Genomic DNA, 17,109 nt, shown 5'->3' with positions numbered 1-17,109 from the left:
ATTCTTTTACTGAGCTTTTTTTCCTGCTCTGTCTTTTGAAGCATATACTTCTGTGTCTATTTCTATGGATTAGATGAAATGGCTTGCTACGTCTCCTAAAGTTGTAGGAACAGTACTGTGTATGGTGACCCTTATACAGACTGTGTACGCTTGATGACTTTGTTGGCTGGCTGGAGCTTTGGATATATACGCTACCCTTTTAAATTTTGACTTTTTACAGAGAAAATTAAAGAAAAATATTATATAAAAAAGAAAAAGAACAAACCAAAAGGAAGAATTAAAATAAAATAAGACAAACTTTTTAAAGTTTAAAAAAAAAGTAAAAATTTAAAAAAATTTAAAACAACAATACAAAACTGCAACTTTTCTTCTGTGTCCCAGAACCACAGGACAGCTGGTATGGGCTTGTGGACCCTGGACTTGCTGAGGTTGCAAGCTCACAGTGAGCCAGACCCTGCTCCAGTCTGAGGTATTAAGGTGGAGGGGAAGAGTATGCTCCCACAGTTCCTCAGTCCTTCTAACTGCAGCACTTCTTCTGTGCCCCAGTACAATTGGAAATGCTGTGGCCTTCAGAACCCTGGGCTGACTGAGTTCACAAAGTCTCTCTGATGATCTGACCCACCAGTTGTGGAGTCAGAACCCTCCAATTATGGCACCCAAACATGCCCCTTGTGGTGGCCAATCTCTATTCTGGTCTGGACCCTCAAGGTGGAAGAGGAGGGAGCATTCCTGCAATTCCATAGCCCCTCTAAACTGTGGCTTTTCTTCTGCATGCCAGTGCTTCTAGAGCTGGGATGGTTCTGTGGACCCTGGACTCACTGAAGTCACAAGTTGACTGAGATGACCAGACATGCCCACCACAGTATCTGGATATTGCTCCAGTCCTGGCTTCAAAGGAGAATATAAACCATGTTGTTCCCTAGTCTCTCTGATCTGAAGAACTTTCCCACAATTCCTCCACCACCTGGCAGAGTTCTAGTATTATCTCTTTTATATGCTAGTGACTCTTTTAAACCATGCTTTTTCTGTGCACAAGGACAGAGAGATCTGTTCCAGGTCCCTCAATACTATCCCTCCTCATTGCAGCACTGGGGGGAGGGTTCCCTTTGTTACGGTATCTCTCTTTCTCTCTTGTTGTTCTCTTGCTGTTCTGTCTTTGGTCATTTGGTAGCTGTTCAGTCAGCCCACATTTCTTCTTCAGGAGGAATTAGCCTACTAATAGGTATAATATTGTGGGTTCCATTGAGAAGATGAGTTTGGAGTCTTCCTACAGAACTCTTAGGTATAGTTATTTTTTTTTTTTAAAGATTTTATTTATTTGTCAGAGAGAGAGAGAGAGAGAGAGTGCGAGAGTGAGCACAAGCAGATAGAGTGGCAGGCAGAGGCAGAGGGAGAAGCAGGCTCCCTGCTGAGCAAGGAGCCCAATGTGGGACTCGATCCCAGGACGCTGGGATCATGACCTGAGCCGAAGGCAGCGGCTTAACCCACTGAGCCACCCAGGCGTCCCAGGTATAGTTATTTTTAATATGTCTCTCTTTAGCTTTTGTATAGAGTTAAAAGTGATTTACATAATACCATTACATTCAGAAATCTGAATTTCACTAGAAATTTACCTTCACCAGTGAGTTTTATACATTCATGTGTCTTTATATTGTTAATTAGCATCCTTTCATTTCAGCACAAAGAACTCCCTTTATCATTTCTTATAAAGCACATCTAGTGGTGGTGAACATCCTTAGCTTTTGTTTGGTAAAGTCTTTCACTCTTTTTTTCTGAAGGATAGCACTGCTACATATAGTATTGGTGACTGGCAATTTTTTCTTTCAATATTTTGAGTTTATCATACCATTAAAACAGGCCTGCAAAGTTTCTGCTGAGAAATCCACCAGAAGCTTTATGAGTTTCCTTGTATATGACAAGCATCTTTTCTTTTGCTGCTTTCAAAATTCTGATTCTTTGATTTTTGACAGTTTGATAATAATGTGTCCCAGTAAATTCCTCTTTGGGTTATATCTGTTTGGGGCCCCCTTTAGCTTATGTACATAGATGTCTATATCTTTCCCTATATTTGGGATATTTTTAGCCATTATTTCTTTAAAGAGACTTTCTGTCATCTTCTATCTTCTCCATCTTGGACTTCAATACGTATACATTGTTTTGCTTGATAGTGTTCCATCAAGAGTCACATGTTCTACTGTCTAAGCCAAGACTAAGCCAACCAGGTACCACTTTTCCTAAGTGGTATACTATCAATATTAAGACTAATCAAGCTTTCCTCTTTGCTGTAGTTGCTAGAAAACTCAGAACCAAAGTTGGGTACAGGAAATATACATGACTTAAAGACATGCATATTTACGTACCAACTATTGCTTGAGTTCTACATTATGATCTTATTTTCAATTTCCTATTATCTCAATCGTCCTTTATGATAAAGCACCCCAAATATTTTTTGAAAGGAGGTTAGAGAAAATTGATAAATAGGCAAATAAATTAAAAGGCTACTGTAGGGGCACCTGGGTGACTCAGTGGGTTAAAGCCTCTGCCTATGGCTCAGGTCATGATCTCAGGGTCCTGGGACTGATCCCAGCATCAGGTTCTCTGCTCAGCAGGGAGCCTGCTTCCTCCTCTCTCTCTCTCTGCTTGCCTCTCTGCCTACTCATGATCTCTCTGTCAAATAAATAAATAAAATCTTTAAAAAAAATTTAAAAAATAAAATAAAAGGCTACTGTAACATTTAGCTTATTTTAAAACAACTTTCTTCTTACCTATTCTTTATTCCCACCACTAATACCCTAATCTAAACAAACAAACAAGATGTTCCCTTAGGGTATCTTTAGTGCTCAGGATTCTATGAAAGCACTTTCTCTCCATTTTCACAAATACAGTAGTGAAGAAAACAGAACTCACCAGGTAAACCATATGCAGATAGTTCTCTAAAGCAAAGTCTTTCATTGCTCTTTGGAGATCAGCAAAAATATCTAAAGTATCAATTGGAGAAAGTGAAGAAGAAAGAGTTGCTGAACCAAGATGCATTGGATGATACACTTTTCCTGGTTGAGGGGTAGGAATAGGGAATAATGAACCAAATGTTAAAAATAAAATAAAATAAAATACTGTTTCTCTGTATTTTGTAATTAACCTTTTAGTATCTGATCAATTTTGCCCAATGCATGGATATTTATGAGCAGATTCTATGTTAATTGTCTGATGTTGCTAAATGCAACACTGACTTACTAAAACTGCTTCATATACCACTTGAAAAACCAGTTTCCTTTTATACTGTTTGAAAAGTCAATTTCCTTTTACTAAACAGTCTAAAGTCACTAAAGATGAAAAAATGAGTGAACTGCAACTAAGAAGTCACATTTACCTTCTGTTCCATCACTAGCTTCAGTAGTTTGGATTAATTTGTTTTCCAGCAGCCACATTACACAGGCCTCAATTGCTCCAAGTTGAACAGAACTTGGTTATTCTGAATTCCCAACTTTCCTTCTTTCATACTTGCAGCCAAAAACGTGCAAGAAGCATAAGTCTGCATATCTTGTGATGTTCTTGCCACTCCACCAACTATTATCTGTTAAGAGGTTTGAAATTTTTTGTAACTTTTCAATAAGACGTGCAGGCCCTCATGATATAAAAGTAGTGATTTTGTTCCCTTAAAATATTCTCAGCATCTTAATGTAGAGACTTTAAATTAACTCTTCCATCATTACTCATTATACATGTAGATAACACAAAAATTTCCTTAAAATTTTTAATGCTAGTATTGAATATTTCCCACTCAGAAAGAGGATAGGAATAGGTATAGAAAAAATGAAGTCAGTTGTGCCTTGTGGAAATCATCCTCCTACAATTATACTAAATATACAAATTAATTAAATGTACTAATTTTTCCCTTGCCTTCTTCCATTTAATACATATTGAAACACCAAATCAACCTAAACAGAGCTATCATACACTTTTTAATGACCATAAAACATAGTTTTACCAAGATTTATTTAGTATTAATAGTATTTTGGTTGTTTCTAGTTTTTCTTAATACCAATAATGCCATAATAAACATTCCTGTATATTTAAGTTGATGTAATTTCACATATACCTCCCTAGGTAAAACTCTTAATTGTGAATCTACTGGTTCAATGGCTATGTGTTTTGTTCTGGGGCTTGCCTGTTTTTTAATCTTAGCAGGTATGTCTAAGTTAAGCCCTCCCAAAAGAGTTTCAGCAGTATATGAGAATGCCTACTTTCTATATTCTTACCAACCCCATGGTATTACTTTCCTTTTTGTCCCCCCCCAAATGGAGAGCTAAAGGGAAATGGGGGGAAGAAAGTATGAGCACAGGTATCAGTACTCCCAGTACCAGCACTGAAGCCCAAGCAAGGCATGTTGGTATATAAACAGAAAACTTTCCTGGATGACACAAAACACTTAAAATAAGGAGGCCGGTTACCTTTGAGGATGCAGAAGAGAAACTTATTTTTCACTTTAGATCCTTCCATGTTGTTTGAAATTTCTAAGCATGTCTACTTGTAATTTTATTTTTTTATTTTTTAAAAAAATATTATTTGTTTGACAGAGAGAGTGAGAGAGCACAAGCAGAGGGAGCAGCAGGCAGAGGGAGAGGGAGAAGCAGGGAACTGAGCGGGGAACCTCATGCAGGATTGGATCCCAGTACCAAGATTATGACGTAAGCCACAGGCAGCTATTTAACCGACTGAGCCATCCAGGCACCCTAATTTGATTTTATTTTAAAATCCAGGCACCCTAATTTGATTTTATTTTAATGCCATAGGTATTATCTGGATGGAAGAACTACTGTCCATTTCTGTCATCTTTTTAAAAATTCTGAAAATAGGGGCACCTGTGTGGCTCAGTTGGTTAAGCGTCCAACTCTTGATTTCGGCTAGGTCATAGATAATAAAGTATACCTAAAAAATAAAAAGAATCATCTGGCATTTGGATTTTAATCTACTGTTTTGAAATGTACTGATACAGTACTAGCTATATTAAACTCCAGGAAATAACTTAAATACAAGAGATTCCGACTTAGGGAAACTATAAACAGTCTCATAAAGAAACACAGGGAAACATAAACATAGGGAAACATAAAGAAAAATAGGGAAACTATAAACAATCTCATAAAGAAACACTATAATAAATCTCATAAAGAAACATAAAGAAACAAAGCTAAGATTTTTCTTCACATGTTTAAGTTCTACCATCATATTATAAGCACAAAAGAGCAAATGGTAATTTAGTGAACTCTTTATTACCTCCAGAATCACTCTTATCATGCTTGCAGTTACTTCTTTTCCTTCTTGTCTTTGCAAACAGCTACAAACAGATTTTAGAGATTCTGAAGTAGAGCTATGCCTTTTGATTTTTCAGAGTTCTTACAAACTAAGATACTCTCATCTATAACCAAAAAACCATACATTTATAAAATCCCAACATATTTCCTTAAGATACCTGTCAAAGAGAATTTCAGTTTTCTTGTTTAAAAAGAAGTTAATAGATGATAGCGGTTATTATGGTCATAGAATTATTGCTGATGCTCTCATTTTCTGAACTTTGAAGGGGATCCAAATATGCCTATGGCACTTTGGCATAAGGATTATTGTGACCTGAAGGCACTTAGGAAACAGAAAGAGCTCCTTGCCCTCACCCTGCTTGTCTAGAACCAAGATATAAATTTCTCTTCGTGAAGGTGTTCCTCTTATCACTTACCACTGAACAGAAGTGAGCACCAAGGTGGGTTTGCATAATCCTTTCTAAATAATCCTTAACTGATGAATTGTTAAACACTACATCTGAAACTAATGATATATTCTTTGTTGGCTAATTGAATTTAAATTTTTTTTTAAATCTGTAACTTCCATTAGTTTCCAGTACATGTTTACCTTCCTACAATTTACCACCCCTAGAATCCCTAATCCCTTTTCCTTTGCCTTGTCACTTCTCAATTCTATCGCCTTTTGTTAAAAGGGTATAAAGACCCTAACATCTAACTGCTTCTTTGGATCTTCACTGTTTTTCTATAAAAGCCTCTATGTATGCAAAAAATGAAAATATTAATATCAAATAATATATGTAGGCCTTCTGTCCTATTAAACTGTCATTTGTCAGTTCTTGCTAATTAAGTATATAATGATAATAATAGAAGCATTTTGGAAACTATAAAGGAAAATGCAAATGCAAATTACTATTAGTTATATATGATAATATGAATTCAAAAATATTTACAGAAACCTAGAAATTATAACATTCACTAATCTAAACACTTTAGGTTATTGTGACAATCAAAGGAATAAAAATATGTGATAGCATTTATGCATTATAAACATATACAAATATATAATTTATACAAACATAAATACTATTTAAAGCAATTACAACTAGAGAAAACCATAATTTTTTTTTCAGAAATGTATCCAATGGTAGGGGAAAAGATACAAGTACGTAAGATGTTCAAGGTGCAAAAGGAAGGTCACTTGCATTAGAGAAAGCCAAAAGTGGCATTGTGGTAGAGTATACTAACCATTCTAGGCAGAGAGAAAATGCTGCTTTCCTAACACTGACTGCCAAATTGAGAACCAAGACAGAATAAAGATAAGGGACTATAATCTTGATGACTGTTGATTATTTATCCCAGATAAAATTACAAAAAGATAGGTGCCATCAGACAAACAACAATAAAAAACAGGTGAATAAAATGTATTACAAGGCTCTTGCAAGCATTACAAAATAGCCCAGCATAAAATTAAAAAATTATCTACAAAATATGCTACTAGCTACTAGCATTAGCAGCAAACTAAAAATGTCACTTTCAGGTTTTGATTCAACAAAATGGACAACCTTTTTCAAGATGAAGCAAGATTTATGAAAATGTCCAAATTAATGGCAATATATACAGTTCAGTTTCCTGCTCCCACCCATCTGAGGAGGTTGTATCCATACCACAATAGAGAAGTCAATTAGAATCAAGCCAATTATTACTATTAACTTACAAATCACTATTTTGGCACAAAGCACCAACATCTTATACAGGAAAGTTCCAGGAATTCCACAGAAAGATTCAAGTATCGTCTAAATAAAACACCATTAACTGTCTAGGAGATATTCAGATCATTTATAAAATACCAAGAAGTTACAAAGATGCTACACAATCCAAAAAGCATCACCAAGTACGCATATCTGTGTAATTGATATGAAACACTATTCACACATTCCCCAATTTGGAAGTTCTGAGCAAGCCATATGCCATCCTGAAATGGAGCATTATACAAAGTCAAAATACCACAAAAACAAAGTTATTGTGGTATATTTTAGTTTTGTTTAAATGTTATCTAATTTAAGGCTTGATAATTTGGCCAGGGCACCAACCTTCCAATTATTCTTCCCCATGAGAAAGAGAAGTACAAGCTAATGTAGGAAGGCAAAGAAAACCTCCTTATCTTCTGTATTACCTTAAAGACCCTCTGACCCTAAGAGAAAGCAGTTGTGTAAGATGAACTTATACTTCCACTCCAGAGTTACAAGTCTACAAAGAAATCAGTTGAGGAAAGAAAAGAGGGAAGCAAATAGGAATAGTCTTTCTCCAGCCTTCTTTAAACACAAGTAACCTGCATATTTTATACGTAAAGTAAGAGACAGAAGCAGGATAAACTTCTCTGATGCCTATAATAGGGGAAATCCAATGAGTTGGAAGGTTTTTTTTAATCGTTAAATTTTTAGGGCTTAAAAAAGAGGCAGCCCAATGACCCTGAAGGGATTTCAGGTAGATGAATCATTTGTTACTAGGGCTGAAATAGACAGCTGTTCTTTCATTTTTGCTTTTTTTTTTTTAGGTTTTATTTATTTATTTATTTGAGAGAGAGAGTGAGAAACAGCATAAGAGGGGAGATGGTCAGAGAGAGAAGCAGGCTCCCTGCTGAGCCAGCAGCCCGATGGAGGACTTGATCTCAGGACTCCAGGATCATGAACTGAGCTGAAGGCAGTTGCCTAACCAACTGAGCCACCCAGGTGCCCCTCATTTTTCCTTTAATAAAATCTCTATATGTTAGTTGGAGATATGGTCTTCCTTGCAGTTGGGGAAAGTAACTGTGTGGTAAGTTCTCCCTGATTGTATGTGAGGAGAGATATTTCATGCAACTCCAGGGAAGTGCCCTTAAGGGGTAGGCTGTGCCCTTTACTTCCTCATCTTCCCTTCCTGATGGTTGAAATGAAGATGTGATGACAAAGTCAAATTATTCTAAAAGTCACTTCCTCTGATACTGTCCAGCTAAGAATATCCCACTTATTTTCCCATTAAGACTTTCCCTTTTCTCCTAGATACTCTAATTTCTCTTCAGCAGCCACAGAACTGTTTGTCTGTTTGACATATAGTATAATACTGGAGTCAATAAACTACATGCCGGAGAATACGGAATGACAGAGAGTGTTCCTCTGAAAGTTCTTTAATGTTAGAAGACTTACAAAAATTTTGCCACACCCAAAATAATGCACCACATTGGAAACAGTATTTGCTGCAGAAGGTATGTGCTATGAAGTGTGTAAACCTGGAGATCCACAGAGCTGTACCCCTGGGGCTAATAATACATTTTATGTTAATTAAAAATTAAAAATTTTTTTAAAAAAAGAAAAAAATAGTATTTTCTGCTATCTTGATATTTAATTAAACAAACCTCTTCCGCATTGCTTAAGACAAAACTTCTGTATGGTTTGTGGTAAGGTTATCATTACTTGTTGACACAAGAAATTAAAAGTTGTTTTCAGAATCCGCACCAATTTAGAGAGAAATCATTTCTTTTTTTTTCTTTTTTTAAAAAGATTTTATTTATTTATTTGACAGAGATCACAAGTAGGCAGAGAGGCAGGCAGAGAGAGGAGGAAGCAGGCTCCCCGCCAAGCAGAGAGCCCAGGGCTCGATCCCAGGACCCCGAGACCACCACCCGAGCCGAAAGCAGAGGCCCTAACCCACTGAGCCACCCAGGTGCCCCGAAAACATTTCTATTCCCGAACTCTGAGAGTATTTCCCAGCTCTCATCATCCTTATTTGAAGTCTTAGACCAGTCACCCAAGCAGAACTAAAAGCCATGAAAATTACTTCCTTCATTAGCAGTAGAATATACTGAAAATTAAAAATCATCTTCTATTTAATGTGATGTCATTTTGACTACAAAACTGAATCATTTCACTGTACATAAGGTAAAGAAAATTTTAATTCTACATTAGTAGAAAATCAATGGTTGATATATGAAAATTATAACTTACATTCATTATATATTAAGTAAAGCAAAACATGACATTAGTGCTTTGGATAACAAATGCAGCATGATAAGAAATGAGTTGCCAGGCACTAGTCAAATTTCAAGTAGATTGACACTTCAGCAATGCTATTACAATTAAATTCAAACTCAATTACCTACTGTATCTACCCCTTTCCTGCCAGCACAAGCAACCATCTGCTTATAAGTAAGAATATCTAGAGGTTGACCACTGAAAATAGGAGTCTGAATAATCACACGACATGCTGGTAGATTCACTCCAGATGAAGGAGTAGAAGTTGCTGCCAAAACCCTAATCTGACCTTGACAGAAGCCTCCTTCAACGATATCCCTCTCCTCAAAAGTAAGACCTAACAAAAGGAAGTTATAATAACATATATTTACTAATGAATATAACAGAAATATCATACTTGATCACTTACAAATAGATCTGGGAATCTATTACAAGCCTCTAAAGATTTTTTTCAAGCTATTGTTATGACTATAAACAAAGAAGTCGCCATGGTCTATCTTTTTAAAAGTATAATCCGCCACCCCTAGAATACTTTTATCTCATCTTCTAGACCAGGGGTTGGCAAAGTTTTTCTGTAAGCATTTTAGGCTTTGCAGGACAGATGGTCTCTGTTGCAACTACTCTGCCCTAGCACTGTCACATGATAGCAGCCACAGAACAAACCGGCAGGATTGTGTTCCAATACAACTTTATTTACAAAAAGAGATGGCGTGCTGGATTTGACCAGCAGACTACAGTTTGTTGACTCCTGTTCTAGACAATGAAGTCACTGAGGGTAGAGATATGGCTTATGCATCACATTTCAGCATAAAAAAATGCTGAAGAATAAATACATGAGTAAATGAAAAACAGCATAAAGAATATATACTTACCTGGCTTATTTTTTAATTTTATTTAAAAAACCAAAAGGACTGAGTTTGTAATTTAGGTGATGGGTCATTTTATTAGTATGCATCATAAGTTATATACAATAAAAATATTCTTCTATATGTTTATATATATACATATATACATATATTTTTAAATGTATTCATGTATGCATAATAAAAATTTTAAATAAATTGAAAAGGTCAAATTCAAAATTTTAGAAACTATATATTCTTTTTTCTTTTCAAATTTTTATTTAAATTCGAATTAACATATAGTGTAATATTGGTTTCAGGAGTAGAATTTAGTGATTCATCACCCATATACCACACTTAGTGCTCACTATATCTCCTTAATACCCATTACCCATCTAGCCCATCCCCCACCCAACTCTGTCTCAACCCTTAGTTTGTTCTCTATAGCTAAGAGTCTCTTATGGTTTTCTTCCCTCTTTTTTCCCTCTTGCCCTATGTTCATCTATTTTATTTTTTAAATTCCACATATGAGTGTCTTTCTCTGACTGCCTTATTTTGCTTAGCATAATATAATTTAGCTTTATCCATGTCATTGCAAGTGGCAAGATGTCATTCTTTTTTTTTAATTAATGAAGTTATTTTTTTAATTTTTTATTTTTTCAGCATAACAGTATTCATTATTTTTGCACCACACCCAGTGCTCCATGCAATCCGTGCCCTCTCCAATACCCACCACCTGGATCCCCCAACCTCCCACCCCCCCGCCCCTTCAAAACCCTCAGATTGTTTTTCAGAGTCCATAGTCTTCTTTTTTATGGCTGAGTAACATTCCATTGTGTGTACATACATATATGTATGTGTACACATGTATACATATATGTATGCGTGTGTGTGTGTGTGTGTGTGTGTGTGTGTGTACATACCACACCTTCTTTATCTATTCATCAGTTGATGGACATTTGGGCTCTCTCCATAGTTTGGCTATTTGTTGATAATGCTGCCATAAACAACAGGGTGCATGTACCCCTTCAAATCTGTATTTTTGTATCCTTTAGGTAAATACAAATATTTTGTATCCTTTAGGTAAATATCCTTTAGGTAAATATCCTTTAGGTAAATTGCTGGGTCATAGGGCAGTTCCATTTTTAAGTTTTTGAGGAACTTCCATACTATTTTCCAGAAGGGCTGTACCAGTTTGTATTCCCATCGAAAGCTTGCATTCCCCTTTCTCTGAAACCTTGCCAACATCTGTTGTTTCCTTGTGTTGTTAATTTTAGCCATTCTGATAGGTATGAGATGGTATCTCACTGTGGTTTTGATTTGTATTTCCGTGATGATGAGTGATGTCGAGCATCTTTTCATGTGTCTGATAGCCATCTGGATGTCTTCTTGGAAAAAATATCTGTTCATGTCTTCTCAATTTCTTAACTAGATTATTTGTTTTTGGGGGTGTTGAGTTGGATAAATTCTTTAGATTTTGGGTACTAATCCTTATCAGATATGTCATTTCCAGGCACCTGGCTGGCTCAGTTGGTTAAGCAGCTGCCTTTGGCTCAAGTCATGATCCCAGGTTCCTGGGATCAAGACTCATATAGGGCCCCCTGCTCAGCATAGAGCCTGCTTCTCCCTCTCCCTCTGACTGCCACTCTGTCTACTTGTGTTCTCTCTCTCTGTCAAATAAATAAAATCTTAAAAAAAAAAAAAGATACGTCATTTGCAAATATCTTCTCCCATTCTAAAGGTTGCTTTCTAGTTTTGTTTATTGTTTCCTTCACTATACAGAAGCTCTTTATCTTAATAAATTCCCAATAATTCATTTTTCCTTTTATTTCCCTTCCCTCCAGAGAGGGAAGGGAATGCAACAGGATGCAACCTGAACAAAGAAATTTTAAAATTCCCTCCACTAGACATGTCTAGTAAGAAGTTGCTACAGCCCGGGTCAAAGAGGTTACTGCCTATACTCTCCTCTAGGACTCTGATGGCATTCTGTCTTACAGATAGGTCTTTCATGCATTTTGAATTAGTTTCAAATAGTGCTACTAACTCTATTCATGGTCATGTCCTTGGGTACATACACCCAGACATTTTTAAGGTATATACCTAGAAGTAAAATTACTGGGTTTTAGATCATCTTCAGTTTTATCGATGTCGAACTGTTTTCCAAAGAGACTGTACTAAAGTATCTCCATGATCCATGTGTGTTTTATTGTTCCACATCTTGTCACCAATTAGTATTGTCCATCTTTTTAATGTTAGCTACTTTGGAGAGTGTGTCATAATATCTCTTTGAAGAAGTAGTTTATATTGCCTTGAATACTAATGAGATTAAGTATCATTTCATGATTATGGACCATTTGGATACCATCTTATAAATGCCTGTTGAAGGTGTTTGCCCATTGATATATTGGGCTTTTTCTTCTTGATTTGTTGAATTGCTTGAATGTTCTGGATAATGACTTCCCTCTTTCATTAATTTTTGCTCTTGTCTTTATTATTTCTTTCCTTCTACTTTCTGTGGCATTATTTTACTACTCTAAGTTCTTGAGATGAATAATACATTAATTTTTCAGTCTCTCTTCTTCAGTAATACATGCATTTTACACTATCAACTCCCCTTTAAACTTCAGCTGCATTTCACAAGTTTTGTTAGAAGATATACTTTCAATTCAAACTATCTTCCAATTTCTACTGTGATTACTTTTTTGACCCAAAATGGGTAAAAATATATGTCCCAATTTCCAGGGGACCTGTTCTAGTTGTGCCTCTCCTACAATTATTTTTTAGCGTAATTCCATTTGTCAGAGAATATATTTTAAATTACTTAAATTCTTTAAAATGTATTGCTTTATGGCCCAGCACATAGTAAAGTTTTACTATGCACACTGAAAAGAACATATATTCTGCTTTTATTTGGTAATTCTTCTACATACATCCATTAGGTCAAATTTGCTAATTACATGAGTCATATATTCTATATTCCTACTGATCTGGTATATAAACAATTATCTCCATGTTTTCTCATATACTGAAAAAGAGGTGTTAAATCTCCCTAAACTGAAATACAAGAGCTCCCACATTGAAAGAATCTATTGCGCACCCAACACAATGAACAAAAATGGAACACCAAGACACATCGGTGTGAAATTTCACAACACGGAGGAGGAAGAAAAGGAGCCCCTAAAATCTCCCAGAGTGAATTTAAAAAAGTTATACAAAGGATAAAAAATAAGCATCATAAAATCTTGACTTCTGTACCTGGGCAATCTACGAAATAACTGTAAGGCATTTTCAGATATGCAAACTTTCAAAAAAAATCATATGAATAGACTGTACACTAAAATAAAGTAGAACTTCCTGGAAGATGTCCCCACCAAAATGAGGAAGTAAAATCAAGAAAAAAACATATGTAATCTAAAAAGGGGGGACACTGACTCAAGCACAAAGCAATAGGAATGAATGATAAAGAAAAGATCCTAAAATAAGTACTATGCAGCACATGTATAGTTTGCCCACCTATCCAGATTGGAATAATTCAGAAGTCTTTTGGAGAAACTTCAAGAAGATGAGTTTGATAGAATAGCAAATGTGTTAAAACATATTGGATGGAGGGGCGCCTGGGTGGCTCAGTGGGTTGAGCCGCTGCCTTCGGCTCAGGTCATGATCTCAGAGTCCTGGGATCGAGTCCCGCGTCGGGCTCTCTGCTCAGCAGGGAGCCTGCTTCCCTCTCTTTCTCTCTCTCTCTCTCTGCCTGCCTCTCCATCTACTTGTGATCTCTCTGTCAAATAAATAAATAAAATCTTTAAAAAAAAAATATATTGGATGGAGATTTACGTAAATGGGAAAGAGGCTGGGGATCAATCAGTGAAAAGGACATAGCAAACCAAGCCATCAAACAAAAAAGATATTTATTAATGTCAGAGAAAACAAAAAGTTATTTTGAAGATAAACGTAATCATAATATACCACATGCTTCAGTTGGAAAAGGCATTTATATAGCCATAAGTCTAACATTAAATATTGATCTGAGCAAAATTATGACATAACAGTATTTGGAGAATGGGAAGATGATGAGAGGACAAAGAGACTGTAGGGTCAGGTGGGAGGAGATTGGGTTGGATGAGTAAAAATTTTAAAGAAGAGCTAGGTCTTCATCTTTCATAATAAGTAGTTAGTATATAATGTGTAAAACTAAAAACACAGGGGCGCCTGGGTGGTTCAGTGGATTAAAGCCTCTGCCTTCGGCTCAGGTCATGATCCCAGGGTCCTGGGATGGAGTCACACATCGGGCTCTCTGCTCAGTGGGGAGCCTGCTTCCCCCTCTCTCTCTGCCTGCCTCTCTGCCTATTTGTGATCTCTGTCTGTCAAATAAACAAATAAATAAATCTAAAAACACAAGTGGCTACATTTAGAAATAACATTGTAAACAATTGTTTTAAAAGCTGTTAGAGTTGAAAGTAGTTGCCTCTAGGAAGAGGGGATAAAGAAATGCTATTTTTCAAAATTAGTTTTGATTGCTTAAATAGAATGATGTATACCTGACAAATACAAAAACTGGGTTTTTTAAATTTTATCATAAAAGTGGTGAACAACCCGAAATTTTAAAATGTTTACAAAATCATCTAAAATCACTCTCAATCTTAAGTACTTCTTTTGGAACAAAAATGAACTTCTGTACCTGACTTTGTTCTAAATAGGTATTATTGTCCCTCTTTAATTTATTTAATTCATACTTACTGTGCACTTTTGCAAACACTTCCTTAGTACTGCTTAGAATCTCAGGAACTCAATTATTTCAGGTACTCACCAAGATGCTGACTTGGAGTAATATAGCAAATCTTAGCAAGCAAAAGTTCCAGCAGATATCCTTGGTGAGAGTCTCCCAGCATATGCAATTCATCCACAACCACCATTCCTAAAGAGATTGTCCAGATACTAGGTTTTACAAAATTTAACAATTTCAATAAAAATTTTAAAAGACTCAGCATCTTATATAGTAAGTAGCTGCCATACTACAATATATTGCAGGTGATACACATTTCTAACCATAAAACAAAAATCAGATTTCACATAATGGACAATCCTTTCTGAAGAAATTTCAGACATCTTAAGTGGTCCTACTATACTGTATTCTGGATCTAAAAATCAAGGATTAGGGGGCGCCTGGGTGGCTCAGTGGGTTAAAGCCTCTGCTTTCGGCTCAGGTCATGATCCCAGGGTCCTGGGATCGAGCCCCACATCGGGCTCTCTGCTCAGCAGGGAGCCTGCTTCCTCCTCTCTCACTCTCTGCCTGCCTCTCTGCCTACTTGTGATCTCTGTCAAATAAACAAATAAAATCTTTTAAAAAAAAATCAAGGATTAGCTAACTCAGAGGAAATTGTCTCTCATTACTCAGATACTTCTTTATCGGCAATTTTGTGTAAATATACGTACAATGAGATATCAAATACACCTAGGATAGTTATTCAGTGTATTGACTTTTCTATGGGGTAAAACAGCCCAGGCAACCAACCATACTGATGTTAGAAGGTTGCTTAGAGCAACAAAATCAGATCAAGAAGAAAGAAATTATTTTAAGGGATGTTTTTGTTTGATGATGATAGGCTAATGAATCATTCTACTACAAAACATAAATATGTTTGTATACCAGAATCCCCTTCTCCACTACTTGGAGAATCAAACCAATCTGTGCACTTGGAATAATGCTCAAGAAGTACTGAAAATTTAGTACCACCCAATGCCTTCTTTAAACACAGCCATAAGATCATGGTTTTCACAGGCACTGGTATCCCCTGGCCCCTGACAAATCCTCCCCACCTAAATCAAGATCTTTCAAACCCATTTCATAATGGTACATGATGCTCCTTTTCCTCATCAGTAAGCTATCTCAAAAATGATATGGCATGAAAAGTTATTTCAGAGTTTATTTACTCAGTCATTCAGAAAAAATCTGTGCCAGACACTGGGTTAGGTATATTGGATACCACGTTTTGTAAGATTCTACTGCAATCTTTGAGTTATTTAAAATCCAATGGGGTCACAAGTGATAACACAATCCTGATACAAACTGATGAATTTGATTTCTCTCTCTAAGCTTTATAGGGCAGAGCCATGTCTTATTAAGTTTTGATTTCATTCCTCACTCCTACCCTACCCAGTTTTACCGTTTAAGTTCATCAGGATCTCAATGAGCAGCTAACTGATATTCTTGCTGCTTTTGCTGATGCTACAACTATTCGCCTCCTGTTGCTACCCTTACATAGACAATCCTAAGTGGTTAAAAAAAAAAAAAAAGCATTAAGGTAGAAAGCTTTCACAGAGTTCCAACTGAAATGCAGTGTCAGCTTCTATAGCTTCATACCACTTCCCTGCTAAATGGTAACCTCCAAGTAAAGACCAAATCTAGCTATCCTAGCACCAGAATATGATAATGAATACACACTAACTGCAGATATGGAAGAACCAGCCCCAGCATGCTTCCTTCTATTCCCAGTAAAGTTCAGACAGAAAAGAGGCAATGAGAAATGACTTGAGGGCTCAAGGATATTACTTTGTGTTTTGTAAAGTGCAAACATACATGGAAATAGTCAATAGCAGGAAGCAGGACATAAAACTTTTTTTTTTTAAACACAGAGTTCCTAACATTACAGATGCCAATTCTTAATAAGAAAATAATAGAACAAGGGCACCTGGGTGGCTCAGTGGGTTGAAGCCTCTGCCTTCGGCTCAGGTCATGATCCCAGGGTCCTGGGATCGAGCCCCGCATTGGTCTCTCTGCTTGGCAGGGAGCCTGCTTCCCCCTCCCTCTCTCTCTGCCTGCCTCTCTGCCTCCTTGTGATCTCTGTCTGTCAAATAAATAAATAAAATCTTTAAAAAAAAAAAAAAGAATGGGACATATAGAAATCCACAACAGCTCCATTCCATTCCATCAAAAAATAGCAACAGAAAATACTTGCTTATTTCCTACTT

At 36.3% G+C, this 17,109-nt stretch overlaps 1 pseudogene; it reads right to left on the bottom strand.

The window, feature by feature from the left end:
* Positions 1-17,109, bottom strand: part of LOC111146266 — a 120,654-nt pseudogene that overhangs the window by 99,095 nt on the left and 4,450 nt on the right.

The sequence above is a fragment of the Enhydra lutris genome, unplaced genomic scaffold, assembly GCF_002288905.1.
Source record: "Enhydra lutris kenyoni isolate GAN:26980312 unplaced genomic scaffold, ASM228890v2 scaffoldscaffold2, whole genome shotgun sequence".
NCBI lineage: Eukaryota > Metazoa > Chordata > Mammalia > Carnivora > Mustelidae > Enhydra > Enhydra lutris.
This window is presented reverse-complemented; position numbering and strand designations above follow the sequence as displayed.